We start from the raw sequence: 19,277 nt of genomic DNA, 5'->3' as shown, positions 1-19,277 counted from the left end.
GCAGCAGGGAGAAAGGAGCTGGCAAGAGGCTGCTCACACGACCAAAGACAAATCTCACAAACACCTGATCAGAAGGCAGCAAGTACTCAAAGTACTCTAGGATGAGAAAACAAATTAACCTGAGTGTGGCTTTTGGCTTTGGTCTTGTTTGTCTATTAAGCTAAGGATTTGTATATTATCTTTTGAGATAATATACAATAAGTTTAATCTGTTTATTTAGAGAAAATCTAGTCAAAGACAGGGTTCCATTGGTGTAGCCTAGCAACCTGAGATCAACCTTCAGAATCTACTTCAAAGGTAGAAGGGAGGAACCAACTCCACAAAGTGCTCCTCTGGCCCCCTACATGCATGCTAAGGAATGTTCACATACATACACACACACAATAAGGGTTTTTTTCTAAGTTTAAATGACCAATGTCATTAACCATCAAGGAAATGTAAATTAGAGACACAATTGAACATCACCTCACATCTGCTACAGTGGTTACGTCAAAAAAGCAAAAATAACAAATGCAGGAGAAGAAGTGGAGAAAAGAAAATATCTTTATTTTTGTTACATTGATTTACATGTGTGGATTCATTATTCCTAGTATCGGACCTGAAACTCTGCATTTCTGGTATGTTTTCAGCTAATGCTATGGCTATAGTTTGAGGAGCAAGAAAGCAGAGTTCTTTCCTCAAGATGGCACTGAGCTCACTGTGGAACGGCCATCTGTCATCTATAGGACACTTGAACTTATTACGTCAAGTGTCTTTTCATCTTAAACTTTCTACAATATTCCCAGCCTCGGTCCACTCTGGCCATTTGCTTCCAGAGTTTACTCTCTGACTATATCTTTTCTCATCCATACTATTCCTCCCACAATTGTCTGGGGTCATGAAATGAGTGAGCATACGAAGCAGGGTCTTATAACACATACCTTAACATCATAAGCGAGTAGCTACTGGCTTCTCCCTGGCCCAGAAGATACATTTGAGCCAACTCTGAAATGAGCTGGGTGCTGCAGGTGGCCATTCCGGTCAGCAGATAGACCCTTGCATACATGCACACATAGCTCACCAACTCTCAGCACCCTGCATGGAGACATGTGTCTTAGAAGACTCCTGCCCACCCTATTACCAAGTTGCCATGTGACCTGAGACACCTATCATGAACTAGGTATTAGTTGCTCTACCAAGCTGTAAAGTTGGACATGTACAATAGCAATCTATCATAAAATAAAGGTGATACATAGGTGTTCTGGCCCAAGCAAGTCCTAAAGGAACAAGTAAGTGATACCAATAAGTTGCCTGTCTACTGGTAGTTCTTGTGCCCTCTGCAATTTTGCCCTCTGTCTCCAAGGACATACCTAAGTCTCATGAGATGTGTCCTATAAGTGACTGACTGGGGAATTGAAGACTATAGCCCAGCTTACAGATGGTTCTGCACATTATGTAAGTCCCACCAAGAAGTGACAGCAGCAGTCCCATAGCCCCTTTCTGGAACAACCCAAAAGGACAGAGATGAAGGGTAATTGTCCCGGTGGTTGTGCATTTTTCTGAGAAGGAAAACAGCCAGATGTATGATTGCATACTGACTCATGGGAGAGCAGCCAATGACTTGGCTGGATGGTTGAGGATTTCGAAGGAGCATGAAAAATTGGTAAGAAAGGTATTTGGGAAAAGAGTGCACAGATAGATATCACAAAATTGACAAAAGATATGAAGATGTGTCCTGTACCTGATTACCAAAATGTGAGCTCAACAGAGTATTTTTATAATCAAGTAGATAAGATGAGCTGTTCTCTGGAGAGCAACCAACATCTTCCCTTAGTCATTCCTGGGCTCATGAACAAAGTGACCAAGGTGGAAAGGATGTGGCCATGCACAGACTCAATAACGTGGGCTTTAATCACCAAGCTTGGCCTGGCTATGGCTGAAGTTGAGTGACAATAGGCCATCAGTAGACACCAATCCTGAGCTCTAGATATGGCACCAGTCACTGCATGACCAGCCAATGACCTGGCAGCAGGCTGACTCCATTGGACCACTTTCATCAATCACATTGAAGGCAACGCTTTGTCATCACTGGGCTAGATACTTGTTCTGCGTGTGGATATGTCGTCCCTGAATGCAATGCTTCTGCCAAAACTATCACCCACGGACTTGCAGAATACCTTATTCACCACCACGGTATTCCACACCACATTGCTTTTACCCAAGGAACTCACTTCAAAGCCAAAGAAGTTTGGCAATGGCTCATGGTCATGGAATTCACTTGCCGTACCGTCCTGAGGCAGTTAGGATTAAATGGCCTTTTAAAAATAGCACTGTAGCACAAGCTAGGTGGCAATGGCCTGGAATGGTAGGGCAAAGTGTCAAAGTAGGCTATAAAATACACTTGGCACTATATTTTCTACCTATGTGAGCTCCTCTTTTTTCTCATCCAAAGACAAAGGAATAAGCAGTGCTTACAATATAGGCCCTTGATGCGATGTAGGTCCATTTATCAACAAGAAGCATGCAGTACGGAGAAACCCTGTCTCGAAAATCAAAAAAAAAAAAAAATAGAGTTTCTCTACTCATAGATTACTCAGTGATATGTGTTCTATATTAAGCATTTTCCAATAAATATAATGAACACCAGAAGTCAAAAGTCTGGAAGCTTATTCTCATTGTCCTTAAGAACAACATCAGTACCCAGGCCAGTGAGGATAAGCAAGAACAATGAACACATACTGGTCATGATCTTTCCAAGGTTCCCAAATATGAATTCCTACACATAGCTTCCTTACAGATCTTTAAGTTTCCCACTTATTTTCATAACTCTTGAAATGTTTAAAGTTAGAAGAATCCAGCAGCAAGACGTATGCTTTGTCGTAAGGAGTCTCTGCCATTTCCTGTTGGTAGGAGACCCCTATACCACTCAAAGAGGGCTGTTTTACTTCAAGGATGTCTTTGGCCTCACTGGTTTCCCTTATTGAGGTTCCTTTGGCCATATCCTCACTTCTCTCAATGTGAACCCTCATCTTACGTCCCATTACCCTCCCTTCAGCCATAATTTTGACCTTCTAGGTACCAAAGGAATAGTATTCAATCAGTTCTACTTATAAATTCCTGAATATTGAATCCTTGAAGCCATGATAGCTTTTGATGGTTGTCTTAGCTTAGGGTTTTCTATTGCTGTGAAGAGACAGCATGACCACAGCAACTTTTATAAGGAGAAACATTTAATTGGGGTGATCTGCTTACAGTTTCAGAGGCTCAGTCCATTATCATCATGGTTGGGAACATAGCAACATGCAGGTAAACATGATATTAGAGGAGCTCAGAGTCCTGAATCTTGAAAGCAACAGGACATGGACTGGGTGATATCCTGAGTATAGGAAACCTCAAAGCCTGCCTTCATAGTGGCATACTTCTTCCAACAAGTTCATACTCACTCCAACAAAGCCACACATCCTAATAGTGCCATACCCTGTGAGGTTATGGAGGCCAAATACATTCAAACTACCACAATGGCAGACAAAACTAATTTCAGAGTTAATGTTTAACCATCATGAGGAATTCAAAGGTCAGCTTCAGCCTATTTGCATTATCTTATGATTGATGTTCACTTAATATATTTTTATTTCTAGCGTTATGACTGATAAATTATTTAAAGCATACTCAATGCTATGTGCCACACAGGTCAGGTGCTCCATTGACTATTATTAGTCAACCCACCTTCCACAGAGAAGTGGTTTTACTGCAGGAGCTCTTTTGGGGACATGTAACAGCAGAGAATCCTACCACACATGGGTTGCTTTCAGCTGCTTGGTTGTTTCTTATATAAAGTGTGAAGATTAGAGCAGGACAGACAGCCCTGTGGCCACAGGAATCCTGGGTAAAGGTAACTTGAATATCACTGTTGAATTGACAGAATATTTCCATCTCTTAAGCCAGGTTCCTTCCATTTGTCATGCTACTGACAAGAACTGCATGCGAAGACCTGCTGTGTGGAAGCACATATCGTCACATGCATGACCACATGAGGAACACTTAGGGCTGTGGTGAACAACAATGGCATCAGGATCCAGCCAGGGAGAAAATTGAACCCTATAAGGAAATATAGGACAAAAAAAAAGCAAAGGTCAAATCAGGAAAGCAAATAAGTGTTGAATTATGTGTGATTTCATGCATATAAATTAGGCCATGAAGTTAAACTTTACCCAGCAATGATGAAAGCTGTTCCACCACACAAAAAGAAGAGGACGAAGAGAATGTGCATCATGTCCAGACCTGATCTGATTACAAAGTACCAATTACATTTCTAGTCTCTGAATGGTCTCCATGGATAAATCCAGGCAAACTTCCTTGAGGTCAAACTATTCGGCAGCTTTCAAAGCCAGTAGACTGGTCCCTCGCCAGTCTCTTAACAAGACAACCAGGTCTGAAGGATAGGAAAACCATCCATTGTTTCAGTGAGAAAAGATTGTTGTTGCCTAAGCAAAAGCTGTTTAAAGCATATACCTTTGTGTGTTGTCTAGTTTTCTGTCTTCTTGATACAAGCTGAAATAATCTCAAAAACATGATTTGAGAAATTGCCTCTACAAGATTTGTCTGTAGGCAAACCTGTAGTGCATTTTCTTAAATAGTTCTTGATGGGGGAGAGTTCAGCCCATTGTGAGTAGTACTGTCCTTGGGCTGGTGGTCCTGTGTTCTTTAAGAAAGTAGGCGAAGCAAACTATGATGAACAAGCTGGTAATCCATGGCTTCTGCATCAGCTCCTGGCTCCAGGTTCCTGCTCTGCCTGAGTTCCTACCTGAGTTCCCTTAATAATGGACTGTGGTATGAAAGTGTAAGCACAATGAATCCCTCCTAGTTGCTTTGGTCATGGTGTTTCATCAGAGCAATAATAACCCTAACTAAGATACCATGGTTAAGAATACTAATAATTGCTCAAATAAAATGAATCCCTTTACAGTAATGCAGTCCTATATAACAAAATCTGGAATATCTAACCAGCCAATGGGCAAATGTCTTATTGCTCTTTCAAGCCGTTTACAATGAATAGAGGAGAACTCTTATTTTTATACCCACAGATTAGTGCATCAATGTACCCTCATCATAAAAGCTTCTTTTTTCAGTAGATGGCAATTGACTTAGAAATATGTAAGCAGTCAACATGTAGAGAGTAAAAGACTGGAATGCTTGGTCTTAAGTGAAACATTGTAATCTTTCTTTCCAAGGGAGGGGAGCATCATGGAAGAGGGAATGGAAAGAGCTTGTGAGCCAGAGATAGTGGGTGACTGCAGCAAAATGGTGCTTTCCGAATGAGAGCAGACCATTGCACATGGTAACACACAGCAGCGGTGACTGCATGCACAAGGTCTATACAAGGCAAGTCAGACAAAATCCAAGGATGGACAGGGTGACTCTCAATCACTGAGGAGCTCTTAGCAATCTCTTGATGGCTGCTAGGGGAGGGAGAGGCAGCTTCCTTCAGGGAGGCAGTCCCTGAAAGGCCACTCTTGCTGCAGTAAATGCCCCTACACATATTGGCAGCATTAAGTGAACTCAAAAGGTTAAAAAGAAAGTACATGAAAGTTGGGCTAGAACAGCTGTGGTGTGGGAGAATAAGGGAGGAATAAGAGGGGAAGAATGGATGGGAAGGGGTAGGTCTGATGATTTACTTTGTTAAGATATAAAAATTAAATTTAAAAATTTTTTAGAAATACAGAGTAGCAAATGCCAAAGTGGAAAATGCATCTATTCTGCATCAAAGCCTAGACAAAGCCTTCAGTCTGGAGACCTACGCTGCTGCCGGTCTTCCTCTACCCTGGCTTTCTGCCCACTCACACAGCCCACAGCTTCATGCTCCATGCCTCCGTGTCTCCTCCATGTCTCTTCCCCTGAACCTCTGTTCAGTGCTCATTTCCCTTGTCACTACTTCCCATTCCCAAATTCATATTTATAATATTTCCTCTATTTTCCCACTACCCCTCCCTAGTCAAAGTACCCATATTCCCAATAGGAGTTATTTCAAAGGACTCCTTACTGCCTACCATTTTTGGTCTCTGTACCACACGTTCACGCATGCCCATGGCCAGTTTCATCTTTCTAACGCCATGTCATGTCCTGCTTATACTCTTCTGGTTATTCTCCATTCACTGCCTGAGAAAAAAGTCCACACTCCTTATGTTCAAGAGTCAAGATTCCCATGTTCATATCTTCACTCAAAATCTTCCCAGTTTTATATCCTATGGCTCCTTTTCACTATATATATATATATATATATATATATATATATATATATATATATATATATATTTCCAGTCAACTTTTTCTCTTGCCACTCAGCACGGGTGATGCCATGAATGCCTCTATTCATGCTGTTCCTTCCCTCCAGAATGGCTTCCTGCCCTGAAACTTACTGCTCCAATCACAGTCCTTCAAGGATCAATGTAAGTTACCTCTTCCATGAGACTTTTCTGAGAATGGAGCAATCTCCTAACATTGCACTTAGAACTGAACCAATTGCTTTCTTAAATTATAGCTATGTAAAGAGCAGAGCTTATCTGTTCTATTAGAATGTTAGCCTTCATAATTAGGCAGCTCATGCATGTAATCTCAGCCCTCAGAATGGTGAGGCAGAAAGAAAGAAAATGGTGTGGAAATTCCCCTCTGTATTCTGTGAATACCATTTGTTAATAAAGAAACTGCCTTGTTCTGTTGATAGGGCAGAGTAGAACTAGGTGGGAAAAACTAAAACGAATTCTGGGAGGAAAAAGGTGGAGTCAGGAGAAGCCATGGAGCCGCTGCCAGAAACAGATATGCTGAAACTTTGCTGGTAGGCCATGCACAGATTAATGGAGATGGGTTAAAATAAGATGTAAGATATAGAAAATAAGAAGCTAGAATTAATGGGCCAAGCAGTGATTTAAATAATATGGTTTCTGTGTGATTATTTTGGGGCTGAGCAGCCAGGAACAAACAAGCAGGCGGGAAAAAAAAAAGCTTGGAGTACATTTTAGCCTCCACGTTGCATACAGCAACTTGCATACATAATACCTTTCACATAGTAGAGACTCAGGAGAATTTATTATTGAATAAATAAACAAAGGAATTACAAATTAGGATAAAATTTTGTGCTATACATCATGGCCCAGTAATGCTTAAGCAAGGGTCAAGTTGTCATCAGCTAAGAGCAAACATATGGCACAACTGAGGAAGGAAAGATGATGTAATAAATAATGAATAATGTAATAAATAATAAATACAGTCACTAGTGGTCATGGTGACTTTAGGAAATCAGCTGAGCCTCAGGCAGTCTTATTATTTTATCTGTATCACTTACTTTACAAAGTCTTGGTGAGAGTTAGGATGGGGAAATTTTCCTGAGCCAGATTTGGAAATAAATAAGTGTCCAACCAATGTTAGCTGCTAGTGGTGTCAAAGACCTCTTTGCTGGCCATTTTCTCTTTGTTCCTCAGGCAGTCTCTAATGTGATGGATCCTCAGGTGAGCTGGAGGTAAGACTTGCAGGTGTCTAGACTCCACAGTGAGAAGGTCTTTTTCCATCAGAAGTTAGCCAAAAGCACTCCCGTCTATGGGAGGCCTGGAGCAAAGCTAGGTCTTTGTATACCCACCCCGACATACAGTAGCAGATTCTGTATTTTACTTTTACTTGTCTCTACTGTCTGATTGTTAAAAAGATGATTTATTGACGTTGCTCTTTAAAATTCATTCCACTTTTACTTTTAATTATTGATTATGACTCATCGTGTGTTGTCCACATACTTGAAACATACTGATCACTAATAATGCTATTCTCCACCTACCACAAAATGAACTGTTATGTCCTTTCCAAATCTTTTTATTAATTTTTCAACTTTGTGGGGAGAATGTTTTCAATGACTTCTTTTCCTTTTCGTTTCAAATTTCAGTCCCCTAATCCTTAGAAACTGAACAGCTTCCCCTGTGAATTGTATAGCAAGTACTTTTTCATAAATTCTTTCTTCTTTGTATAAAGGGCATCGTGATACACAGAACAGACAGAAATACTGAGCTGCTCTCAGCCCAGCTATGGAGGGTGGTAGGGGAGGAATACAAACAGTCACAGGAGGGAACCTGCTTTCCCCTGGCCTTCTAGAACCCACCAAGAGTCTAGAGGTGATCTCCAATGGTTCGCATCAAACATCAGTGGCCTCCAACAAAAATACGAGCTCTAGAGGTCAACGGAAATCTATGTCCTTCCTTTTACATGAAGAGAGCAAGTGATAGGCCTGTCCAAAAGTCTCCTAGTAAAAGAAGAAAAAAAGAGAAAAGTGGATGACTTTGGAAGCCATTATGCCTTCCATCATTTCATACTACCTCCGATGAAAAGAAAATACGCCTAGAAGCATCAACACCATGTGAGCACTGACCTGCACACTGCAGAGATAGATGCATACACACGTGTTCACACACACTGCTCTTATGTTTGCCCTTATCTGCCATTAACCTGTGCTCCCCCTTCGTTCACGCTTACTCTTTTGTGATACCCATTTTCTGAGTTTAGTTTCGGTGGCTACGATAAATATCATGAGCAGAATCAACTTGGCGAAAGAAGGGCTTATTTCAGTTTATGGTTGAACTTAATAGTCCACCATGAAGGGAATTCTGGACAGAAGCTCAAGGCAGGAACCTGGAGGCAGGAACTGAAGCAGAGGTCATGGAGGAGTGCTGTTTGCTGGCTTGTTTCTGTGTCTCACTCAGCCTGCTCTCTTATATAACTCAGGACCACTTGCCCAGAGATGGCAACACCCACAATGGTCTGGATCATATCACGTCAATCATTAATCAAGAACATGCCCAAAATGCTTGCCCATGGGTCATTTTAAGGAGGTGAGTTATTTTATGGGCATTTTCTCAATTGAGAGTCCCTCTTCCCAAATGACTCTAGCTTGTCCAGTAGAAGCCTCTTGGCTGTCTCCATGTCACCAGGCCTAGCTCATCATCTCTTTAGACGCTAGGGAGCTGACTCCAACCATCCCTCCTGGACACATTAGGAAACCTGGCATTCCTCTTCAAAACCCTAGTCACCTTGGGCTTCCAGTTCCTGCTTGTCTGTTCATTTCTTCCATTCTTCTGTAGGTTTTGCCAAGCACCTGCCTAAACCTATCCTAGACTAGGTATCCTAGGCTAGGTATCCTAGGCTCAAAGTCCAAAAAGTGTCAGACTTCCAGTAAAGGGAACAGAGGTAAAGAGAAAGCAGTGTGTGACTGCAAGGACACACACACACACACACACACACACACACACACACACACACACACTGACCATTCCTTGCTAAGAGGCCAGAAACCATTGCTTCTGTCCAGGAAACTCCAGTGGATACTTATTCTACAGAGTGCCAATATTTCTACTGAAAGTCCCCTGCTCCACTGTGGTCTTCCTGCATGGTCCTCCCTAGCTCCACCTACACACAGACTTTGCAGTTTTTCATTCCTGAGCACGAACGAGTGTTCTCTCAGTCTTACCTCTTGACTACTCTACCTACATCCTAAGGCAGTGTTTTTCTTCCTTTTTTGACTAATACCTATAGTAAAACCTGCTTTTTATATTCCAAACACAAACGCATAGATGCTACATATATGAATGTCAAACTATATATATATATGTTAAAAGAATGTATAAAAATATATTACATGTCTATTGTACAGATATTTGGTATATAAAAAGTCTTATCTTACATATTATGTATGTGTGTATGGATGTATATGTTTGTATTATAATACATATATATGTATGTATATACATATTACATGTTGTACACACCAAGCATTGGTACACAGATCAACACAAAAGGGTTTTTTTTTCCTTTGGAGGGTTGAGTTTAGGGTCTCACTATGTAACTTTGGCTGCCCTGATTCACTCTGTAGCCCAACCTGGTTTTAAACTCACAGAGCTCTACCTGCTTCTGCCTCTGCCTCCTGTGCTAGAATTAAAGGTTTATACAATCATGTCTTGCCTTTTATTTCCTTTTTAAAACATTACTGGTCACAAACCAGAAATAACTGATTCGAATGACAAGTCAACTTGTTAAAATCGAAAATTCAAAAAAATATTGCCATAAAGTTCATTTTTCCAGGATGCAAATGGCCCCTCAAGGGCTTTTTCTGGTATTCGTTTCTACTCTCTTATAAAGATAAAAAACAAACCAGGAAATACTGACATTTCTTCCCAATATAAGTACTACATACTAGGCATAAAAATGGATGAGTTTTGTGATCAAATACATATATTTAGTTAATAATTTCAAACCAGTTTCTCTAAACTCTGGATTTCTTCTCTTTCAAGCATACTGTTTGGAGGACAGCTAACTCCCAAGAATATTGTAGAGTTCAGATTAAATAAGAATGTTTCCTTACAGGGTAGTACTAAACAAATGGTTTTTATCATTATTATGCACAAATATAAATGACATTTGGAGTATCTGCTGTTTGACACCATCATGCTAATAACCTCTTATTAGCCTCCACAAGTGTGGTCTGCTCCCCTCCAGCAAGACAGCTACTCTGAACGTGTGACCAACACTAAAGTAGAAAAAGCCACTCAGCAGATTCTCTGCTTATTTCCAAAACTATCACAACCTTTCATTGCTCAGTCAGAAGCAGAATGTGATATCCAAGCAGATTTACATCTGGATGCACAACCCATTGGGCTGCAAATAAATCACACTTGAATAAGGCTCCTTGACATTTCACTAGCTTTCCTTTCTTCTTCACCATTGCCTAGACATTTTGGCCTATTGTAAAGAGATATAAATAGGATAAAATATCCATAACTACACCATTAAGTGCTATCAGCATGAATGGTAGATCTTGCAGGTCTCCAATTTGTAGCCATGAACCCCAGAGCTCACAGATCGACTCTAATCAACAATGTGGTGATGATATATGTCACGGCATGGCTAGCCTGAGTCAACCCTAACAGCCTAAAAAAAACAGATAATCCAATAACAGCCCCAAAATCCCTGTCATTGAACTTGTAATGCATAATATGTAAGCAACTAAAGAGCTTGGAGAAGCTGCTACTGTAAAAATGGTGATATCCAATACTGGTCCTTCACAGCATTTTCAAGTACTCATATAGGAGTCTTCATTTCCCTATCTTTATACCCTGCCATATGTATGTGGGGCTTTCTGTCCCACAAGCCAGCTCCCAAATAACCACATAGAGACTTATTAATTATAAATGTTCAGCCGATATCTTAGGCTTGTTACTAACTTAAACTTACTTTAAGTTAACTTGACTTAAACTTAGGCTTTTACAACTTACACTGACTGTATTTATTATCTACGACCTACCACATGGTGGTACCTTTTTTCAGCCACAACAGGTTCATCTCCTGCTTCCTCTGCATCTGGTTGGTGACTCTGCCCTCCTTCTTCCTAGTGTTCTCACAATCTGGCTCTCCTACCTAACCTCTTTCTGCCTAGCTATTGACAAGTTGACTCTTTATTAAACCAACAGGAGCAAAACATCATCACAGTAAACAAAAGGAGTATTCTACAGCAGCCATATATGCACACCAGAAGCAAAGTGGTGGCATTTGAGTTCCATAAACCATGACTTGATAGCCCCGATAAACAATAAGAATGTTGATGAATTTCTAAGTATCTCTTTCTTCTCCCTCTTCCCCTTCCCAATCCTCTCCATCTCTCTAGCCCTCACTGTCTCCCTCATTTTGATTATTTGTCCTGGTCCTAAAGTGCCTTGGAGACATTGCCATTACCAACTAGTTCCTATTAAAGAAACTGAATATCATTGCATGAAACACCTATCTGACAAATACCTCTCTGAGTGAAGCCACTGACACTTGAGATTCACTCAGCTAAGGAACACAAAAATGATTATAGCAAACAAGGACCCTGACTTCCATACCACAACTCCCTGTCGCATTGGAATATAGGAGTATTGGTCTAAATTCAAACTCGTAAGCTAATGGCAGACTTGACTCTGTGATGAAACTGGAAGTTCCACTCTGCCACTAATGTGCATGCCAGCAAGCGTGTGCACACACTACCGTCTCTTGACTTTGTAGTTCTCACACCTATCACAATGACTGACACATGTTACCATGTCAAAAAAAATGCTTAGGAGATTGAATTGTCTTGACTTGAATAAGCCATTTAATGCAACCAGAGCAAGCTGGGGTATTTAAATTCAGTGCCTTAATCTCCCATAGTGAATATTTTCTTAAAAATTTAAATCAAAAGCAGGCATGTACACCATGCTGAATTTTCTGATACCAATGCATTCCCAAGCCACCTAGATCTCTCTGACTTTTATGCACATAATCAGAATCTGTGGTGCTCAAAGTGGGCTTTTGAAAGGTCTGCTCTTATCTCACTGCCGTACTAAATCTGTGTTTATTCAAAGGACATCACTTAAGACAAATCTAGCTGTGGTCAAGCTTGTCAGAGGATGTGACAGTGAGCTTATGATTAAAACCTTTTTGGAAAGCAAGAACACATGACAACCAGTTGTGATACTTTTCCACATTTTTATAATATCTAAAAATATGTTCGGATATCCAGAACTGATCCCACAAGTTGATTTATTCACAAGTCCGCTGGAATGCTTAATAAGTACAATATGGTACAATGAAAATCATGCTTATTACTGCTATTGAGTTGGTAATTCTCCAAGATGAAATCATACTTTTCAGGTTATAAATATACATTTTATTGTTGATTTTATGCTGCATTTTGAAATACTGCTTCTCTGCTTTCATATTTTCAGGACCTTACAAGGGCACCATAAATCAGCTGCAAACTGGAGGCGTGCTAATTGATATCAGGTGATTCCAAAACGAAGGCTCCATTAAACTTGCTCTGTGTTTCATGGGCTCCGGTTAGTGCGGAGCTCTTTCAAAACCAAGACATGCCAAGAATTCATCTTCCGAGATTAATTACATAAATGTTTACATGCTAGATATTTTAGAGGGCTTAAAGAAGGCATGTGTGCAACGCAGCTCCAATGCCAAAGCTTATAAAAGACACAAGGATGTATCATATCCAACACATCACCATGAGATCCAGTGTTTTCTTAGTAATACAAGGAAGTTGTAGTCACCATAATTTGACCTGAATAGTTTTTCTAGATTTTCTGACATCCCTTCCTTTCTTTTTGTTCTCTTGATTCAATCTACATCACCACTGTTGTTTGGAGTTTCGGGTGTAGATCAACAGACATCAGGAGAGAGAACAAATTTACTATTTTTCGGAAGTCTTAGTGCAAAAGCAATCAAGTAGGTCAGGTTCTGGCAACAGTGTAAACACTGGTGTTTTAACTCATGATCCTAGTGACAAGCTGCATAAGAGAAAAAAATTATACTTTATCGATAGTGATAACTAGCAGTTGGGAAGGGTGGATGACAGAAAGGGTGGGCAAAGGGGGTTGGGTTAGAACAAGGCCTGCCACATGCATATTTTCAAATTACACAAGTCCCACTAATGTGCACAATCAATGTGTCTATAAAAATGTTAATGCTAAATACTTGAAGAGTTATAAATTAACCTCTCCAAAATTATTTCAGGAACGTTTCATAAAGCTATGTCAATAAAAGAAATTTTTTAAAATGTATTACCTGGGAATTTTCTTCTGTTCATGTGTATGTAGATGGTCTACTAGTCTGTGTGGACATATACACCTGCGCCAGCCAATCAAGAAACTCTGAGTTCTGCTTATTAAGAGACTTTCTTTGAAAAGGTAACTAAAGAATTTAAAACAAATTATTGTGAAATCCATATTTTGCCCCAAGGAAGAATCCATGGAGTGATATGCCATATGAATGAATGTATTTCAATATGCAAGTACTAGAACACATTTAAGGAAAAATCCTGTCATTAAATCAATGCTAGCACTGTGAATCTTAGAAATAAATCCAACCCCTGCCTTTGAAATGTAAAAACCAGAGACTAGAAATTTAAGTCAATCAAAAATTGTAAGTTGTGTTTGCAGCAAATCTAGGATAATAAATGAAGTTTTCTTCTTCTAGAGAGAAAAATTCCTAGTTTGCCACCCACCTGATGGGAATGAGGCCCATACGTGGGCCCCTTGACAACTTTTCCTTCCACAAAGTGACAAACCAACTTTGGACTGAAAACTTTTCTGATCAGTTCACTAGCCACGTGCAAAACACCCTACCTCATTAAGTGAAGGTTTTAATGAAGGTCTGTCTTATTTGGCCTTTTTTTTAACTTACTGATTTTATTTGATGTATTGCCTGCACATATGTCTGTGCAACTTTTGGGTGCCTGCTGCCCAAGGAGGCAAGAGAGTGCTATTTGCTGGAAATACAGACAGTTGTGAGCCACCATGTGGGTGCTAGAAACCAATCTTAAGTCCCCTGAAAGAGCAGCAAGTGCTCTGAACAACCGAGCCACTGAGCTATCTCTCCAACCCTCTTATTGGCCATTTTATAGGTTGTTGAGAGAAACTGACACCCTAAAAGGAGATTGGAAGCATACTCTGACTTTTCTTGAATGTACTATGGATTGACTATGATATCTTCATCAGCCACTACATGATGAACCTTACTCTCCTTCCAAATTCAATTGTCTTTGCTACTTTCCCTGTCACTATGATAAAAGCCTTCTATAAAGCAACTTTAGGAAGGGTTTATTTTGGCTCACAGTTTGAGGATATAGCCCATCACGCATGGAAGTCAAGAGAGCTGGAGCTTGAAACTGCCAGTCATAATATACCCACTCATGAAGCAGAAGTTATAAATGTGGGTGCTCAGCTCACTTCCTCCTTTTTAGAGGCTCAGAACCCAGACCAGGGAATGGTGCCACTCTTCTTTATGGTAGATCTTCCCACATCAAGTAACCTAACAAAAATAACTCCAAAGCCCTTTCTCTTGGGGCAATTTCAACTCAGAATTAAGGAAAATAAGCTCCAAGAAGATGCAGGAAACTCGATGGTCACAGGCCGAGTAGTGGCAGAGATGAGACTAGAGTCAGGGACTAAAGCCAGAACTTGTTGTGTAACTCTTGACCCTCACAACTCTCAAATACAGAATTAATGAAAAACCAGCACAAATGTCAATGGAGAGTCATGAGTTATACCAAGGAGCAAGACATGTAAATTGTATGAGGCTACAGGTATGTGAGGCCCATTGGCATAGGTGTGTCTGTGTCAGTATGTTTACATGTATCACTCATGTTGTATATCTATGTTTGTTTTGCATGTGGCAGGGAAAAAATTAAACTTTAATGGGTTGGGCTTCTCTTTTTCCTTCCATTGCTAGAGGTTATTGTTCTGCAGGCACAGCGCTACCCTCTTAAGAAAACGCCTCTGTGTGCCACATTGGCAAATAAGAAGGCACCCTACCTAGCATTCTAGGGAAAGGGACAGGTAAGAACAATTTAAAATGACACTTACGAAGATGCCACGATGAAACCTAGAGTTAACCCTAAAACTGTTTTTAAAACCTTAGGCAATTCAAACATTCTTGCATAAAACAAACAATTGCAGTTACAATAAAGAAATAAATCACAAGGTGAATTACATGCCACCCTTGAAGATCAAACATCCATGTATATTAGTAGATATAGTAAGAGAATTCCTTTAGAGTCCATTTATGCATCTCCCTTGCAGTGTTCTTTACTCTGTCATAGCCTTGTTCTATATTATGAATATGTTAGTTTTTGTATAAAAAGATGCCACCATCTCTGCTCTGTGCTATATAAAATGTCAGAAACCCCAGAACTGATATTCACAGCATTTTGGTCAGAACAGAAGTAACAACTGAGATCATTAACACTAAAATCTCAGTGTCTGGACCATTTTCATTCACATCATAGTCTAATGAGATGCTACGGAAGCTCTCTGCTCCGTGCAGTCATTCAGCAAACTAACATTTTTCCATCTAGTAGCTGAACCAGCTACTAGGAGTTTAAGATCTTCTATTAGGATCTCTGAGACCAAGATGGCAGCTGAGTGAGGTAGCACAGAGAATGGGCATTTACTGGGTAGGTTTCAGATGGACCAATCTAACTGTAAGGAAATCTGGGACATGGAGATTTTTTTCTATGTGCCGTGCAAGTAAAAACATTATTTTTCTATGTACATATCTGGCTTAAATAAGTCTTGATTATGGAAGGCTTGGATGTAAAAATTATGTCATAGTCTAAGCAAGTTAGCTTCAACTCAACACTATTTCTTCTCATCTTCAATTTTAATTCACTGCTTTGTCTTTAAGCTGCATCATATTATATGTGAAAAGAAATCAAAGGGATGTGAATGCATGTGATCAAGAACATATTATATTTTTAAAGGACAAATTCTAAACCTGTATCATTTTTATAAAAAAATCAGACTTACTTTATTTTACTTGTATAAATAACTGTTTTTGCCGGCATGTGTGTATGTGAACCATGTGCATACCTCATGCCTGTGGAAGCCATAAAAGGGCATCAGATCCGCTGGAACTGGAGTTACAAATGGTGTGAACCACCCACCATGCAGGTGCTGGGAACCAAAGCCAGGTCCTTTACAAAAGAAACAAATATGTTTCTTAAGAGCCCTGTCATCTCTCTAGCCCCTAGACCTGTGTCTTTATGACATCGGTATCTCCTCCTATATTGTCTAATCTCTTCTTCCTGTAGGTCTTTTGTCCACACCATATTTCTTCTCTTGGTATGAGTCCCTTATCTCAAGTCTACTCTATCCATAATACTTTTCCTAAAGAGATCTCAACTTTATCCCCACCTTCGATGCTTCACTAGAGAAGTCGTCTTGACCATGACATCACAGGAGTACCCTGGAGAGAGGATCATCCCCCATCAGCTACAACTGACTCAAGAAGGAAGTCTGATCTCTGCCAAGCCAAGCAGAGTTTATGTTCTAGAAATCTGTAGTTGCCGTTACTGTCTGTAGCTCCTGGAGCAGAGATGGGCTATAAAGATCAAGTTACCTGCCTGCCACTCTGCTATTCTTATGACAAATATAATTTATAGTTATAAGAGAGGATGCTTGGGAAGGTGTTAGTAGGATTCTTGCTGTGCAATCATAATGACTTGATTTGGATCCCCAGCACCTATATTTAAAAGAAAAAAAAAAGCTATGTGGAAGGACATACACCTATAAACCCAGAACTAAAGAGGTAGAGACGGGTTTATACTTAGGGCTTTCTAGCCAGCCAGTCAAGCTAAATTGGTGAGCTCTGGATTCATTGAGAGACTTTCTCAAAAGATAAGGTGCTAAACAATAGTAGATGACATCCATTATCAATCTCTGGCCTCCACATGTACATGTGGACACATGCATGAGCTTGCGTGTATGCACGCAAGCTCACTCACAAACACACACACACACACATCAAAGAATGTCATCAGAGCGGAGTACCAGCATTGCAGAGGAAGGTACTGTAAAGAAGAAAATGGACCAGACGTGAAAAGCCACACATATATATGGGGTTCATTAGAATGACTTATAGGTTCTGGTCCAGCTAGTCCAACAATGGCTGTCTACCAACAGAAGGTATAAGAATACAGTAGTCGCTCAGTATTCCAAGTTAAATGTCTCAGCTGGTCTTCAGTATATACTAGAATCATAAAGAAGTAGGCTCTCCTGCCAGTGAAGGATTAGACCTGCCAGCAAGAGGAAGAGCAAGCAGGCAAAGAGAGCAAACGTTCTTCTTCCATGTTCTTTATGTAGGCTGCCTGCAGAAGCTGTAACTTGAATTAAAGGTATCCTCCTACCTCAGAAGATATGAATTAAAAATGGATATTCCAACTTTGAATGATTTAATTAAGAAAAAAAATCACTCCCAAGTGTGCCCAGCTGTTTGGGTTTTAGTTAGTTCCAGACGTAGTCAGGTGGACAACCAAGAATAGCCATGACAAATTGCAAAGCTCCAGGTGCTCCTATAATCTGTACACACTTTCTGGTTCCACAAACATTCTAAATCCTTCCTCCTTTGAGGTCTGTCTTGGTTTGCTTCCTATCTCTGTGGTGGTGGAACTCCATGACCAAGAACAAGGGTTTTTCTCATCTTAGAACTATCAGGTCGCCGTCCATCATGAAAAGAAATCAGGGCAGGATTAGGGCAGGAGCCAAAGTGAAGGCTGTGAAAGAACACTGCCTACTAACTTGCTCCCCGTGACCTACTTTTCTATAGGACTCAGGACAATCTGCCAGAGGAGTGGCACCCCACACCATGGGCTGTGTCCTCCTCTCTCAGCCATTAATGAAGAAAATGCTCTCGGAATCGCCTACAGGCAATCTGATAGAGACGTTTTCTCAGTTGAGGTTCTTCTTCCAAAACAACTCTTTTTGGTCAACTCAAGTAAACCAAAAAAAAAAAATCCCAATCAAAACCACGTCCTTTAACTTTTAGATTTTTCTGTGTATGACAGATGGCTGAAAACTCCTTCCACGGCCCAGTCTCCTTTATTGGAGTATCTGACACAATGTCACCTTTCACAGAGGGCTTCTTTGTCCACCTCCTATTTCCTCACAAATCCTCATCCTTCTCAATCACGCTGTCCTGGTACTTATTTCCTGGACTCATTATGTTTCTTTATATTCTTCTTTGTATCCTCAACAGAATTCAACCCCAACTGTGCACAATAACTTACCTCACTTGTCACTGCCGTATTCTCAGAGCTACTTATCAGTGAGCCAAGTTAAGGAACTCTTAAAATATTTTTGTTGAATGAGTAAATGAAATGCTGCAAGGTCAAGGTCTACATTCCAGTCCCTGAGATAGTGATACAGAGAAACTCAAACATGGAGATAAGATAAAGACACTTTCCAATCCTTGTAAAGGGGGTTTATGATACAAAATCCAATAAAGAGCAATTAAAACTCAACAGGGGATAGTAGACAACTTGCAGCGTAAATATTTCTCATGAACAACAACTGGAGGAAAGGCCCGGCTCCCCCTACACCTTAAACAGCTGCACATTGTTGGTAAATTGAGAGGAATGCTGGCAAAATAAAGCCAGACTAAGGAAGGACATTTGGCAGGCTCGAACCTTAATGTTACTCCTAGCCTACATAATATGTGTGGAACCCATAGTCAGCTGTGTCTTTAATTGTCACCAAAACAGCATGGCTTTAGACATAAACTCTTTGCACAGCTGTTCCTACCTGCTCATCTTCATGTTGCTCCAAACTTTTGTTCATCCAAGGATAAGGAGAAAAGGTCATCAGAGGGTAGAGATGGTGGCCATTGCAAGGCCTACTACAAAAAAGAATTTGAGAGAAATGAAGATCCTGGAGAATCAGGACTGAAGTTAGCCATACTCATGCAAATAA

This window comes from Microtus pennsylvanicus, chromosome 5 (assembly GCF_037038515.1).
Source record: "Microtus pennsylvanicus isolate mMicPen1 chromosome 5, mMicPen1.hap1, whole genome shotgun sequence".
In the NCBI taxonomy this organism is placed as follows: Eukaryota; Metazoa; Chordata; class Mammalia; order Rodentia; family Cricetidae; genus Microtus; species Microtus pennsylvanicus.
This window is presented reverse-complemented; position numbering follows the sequence as displayed.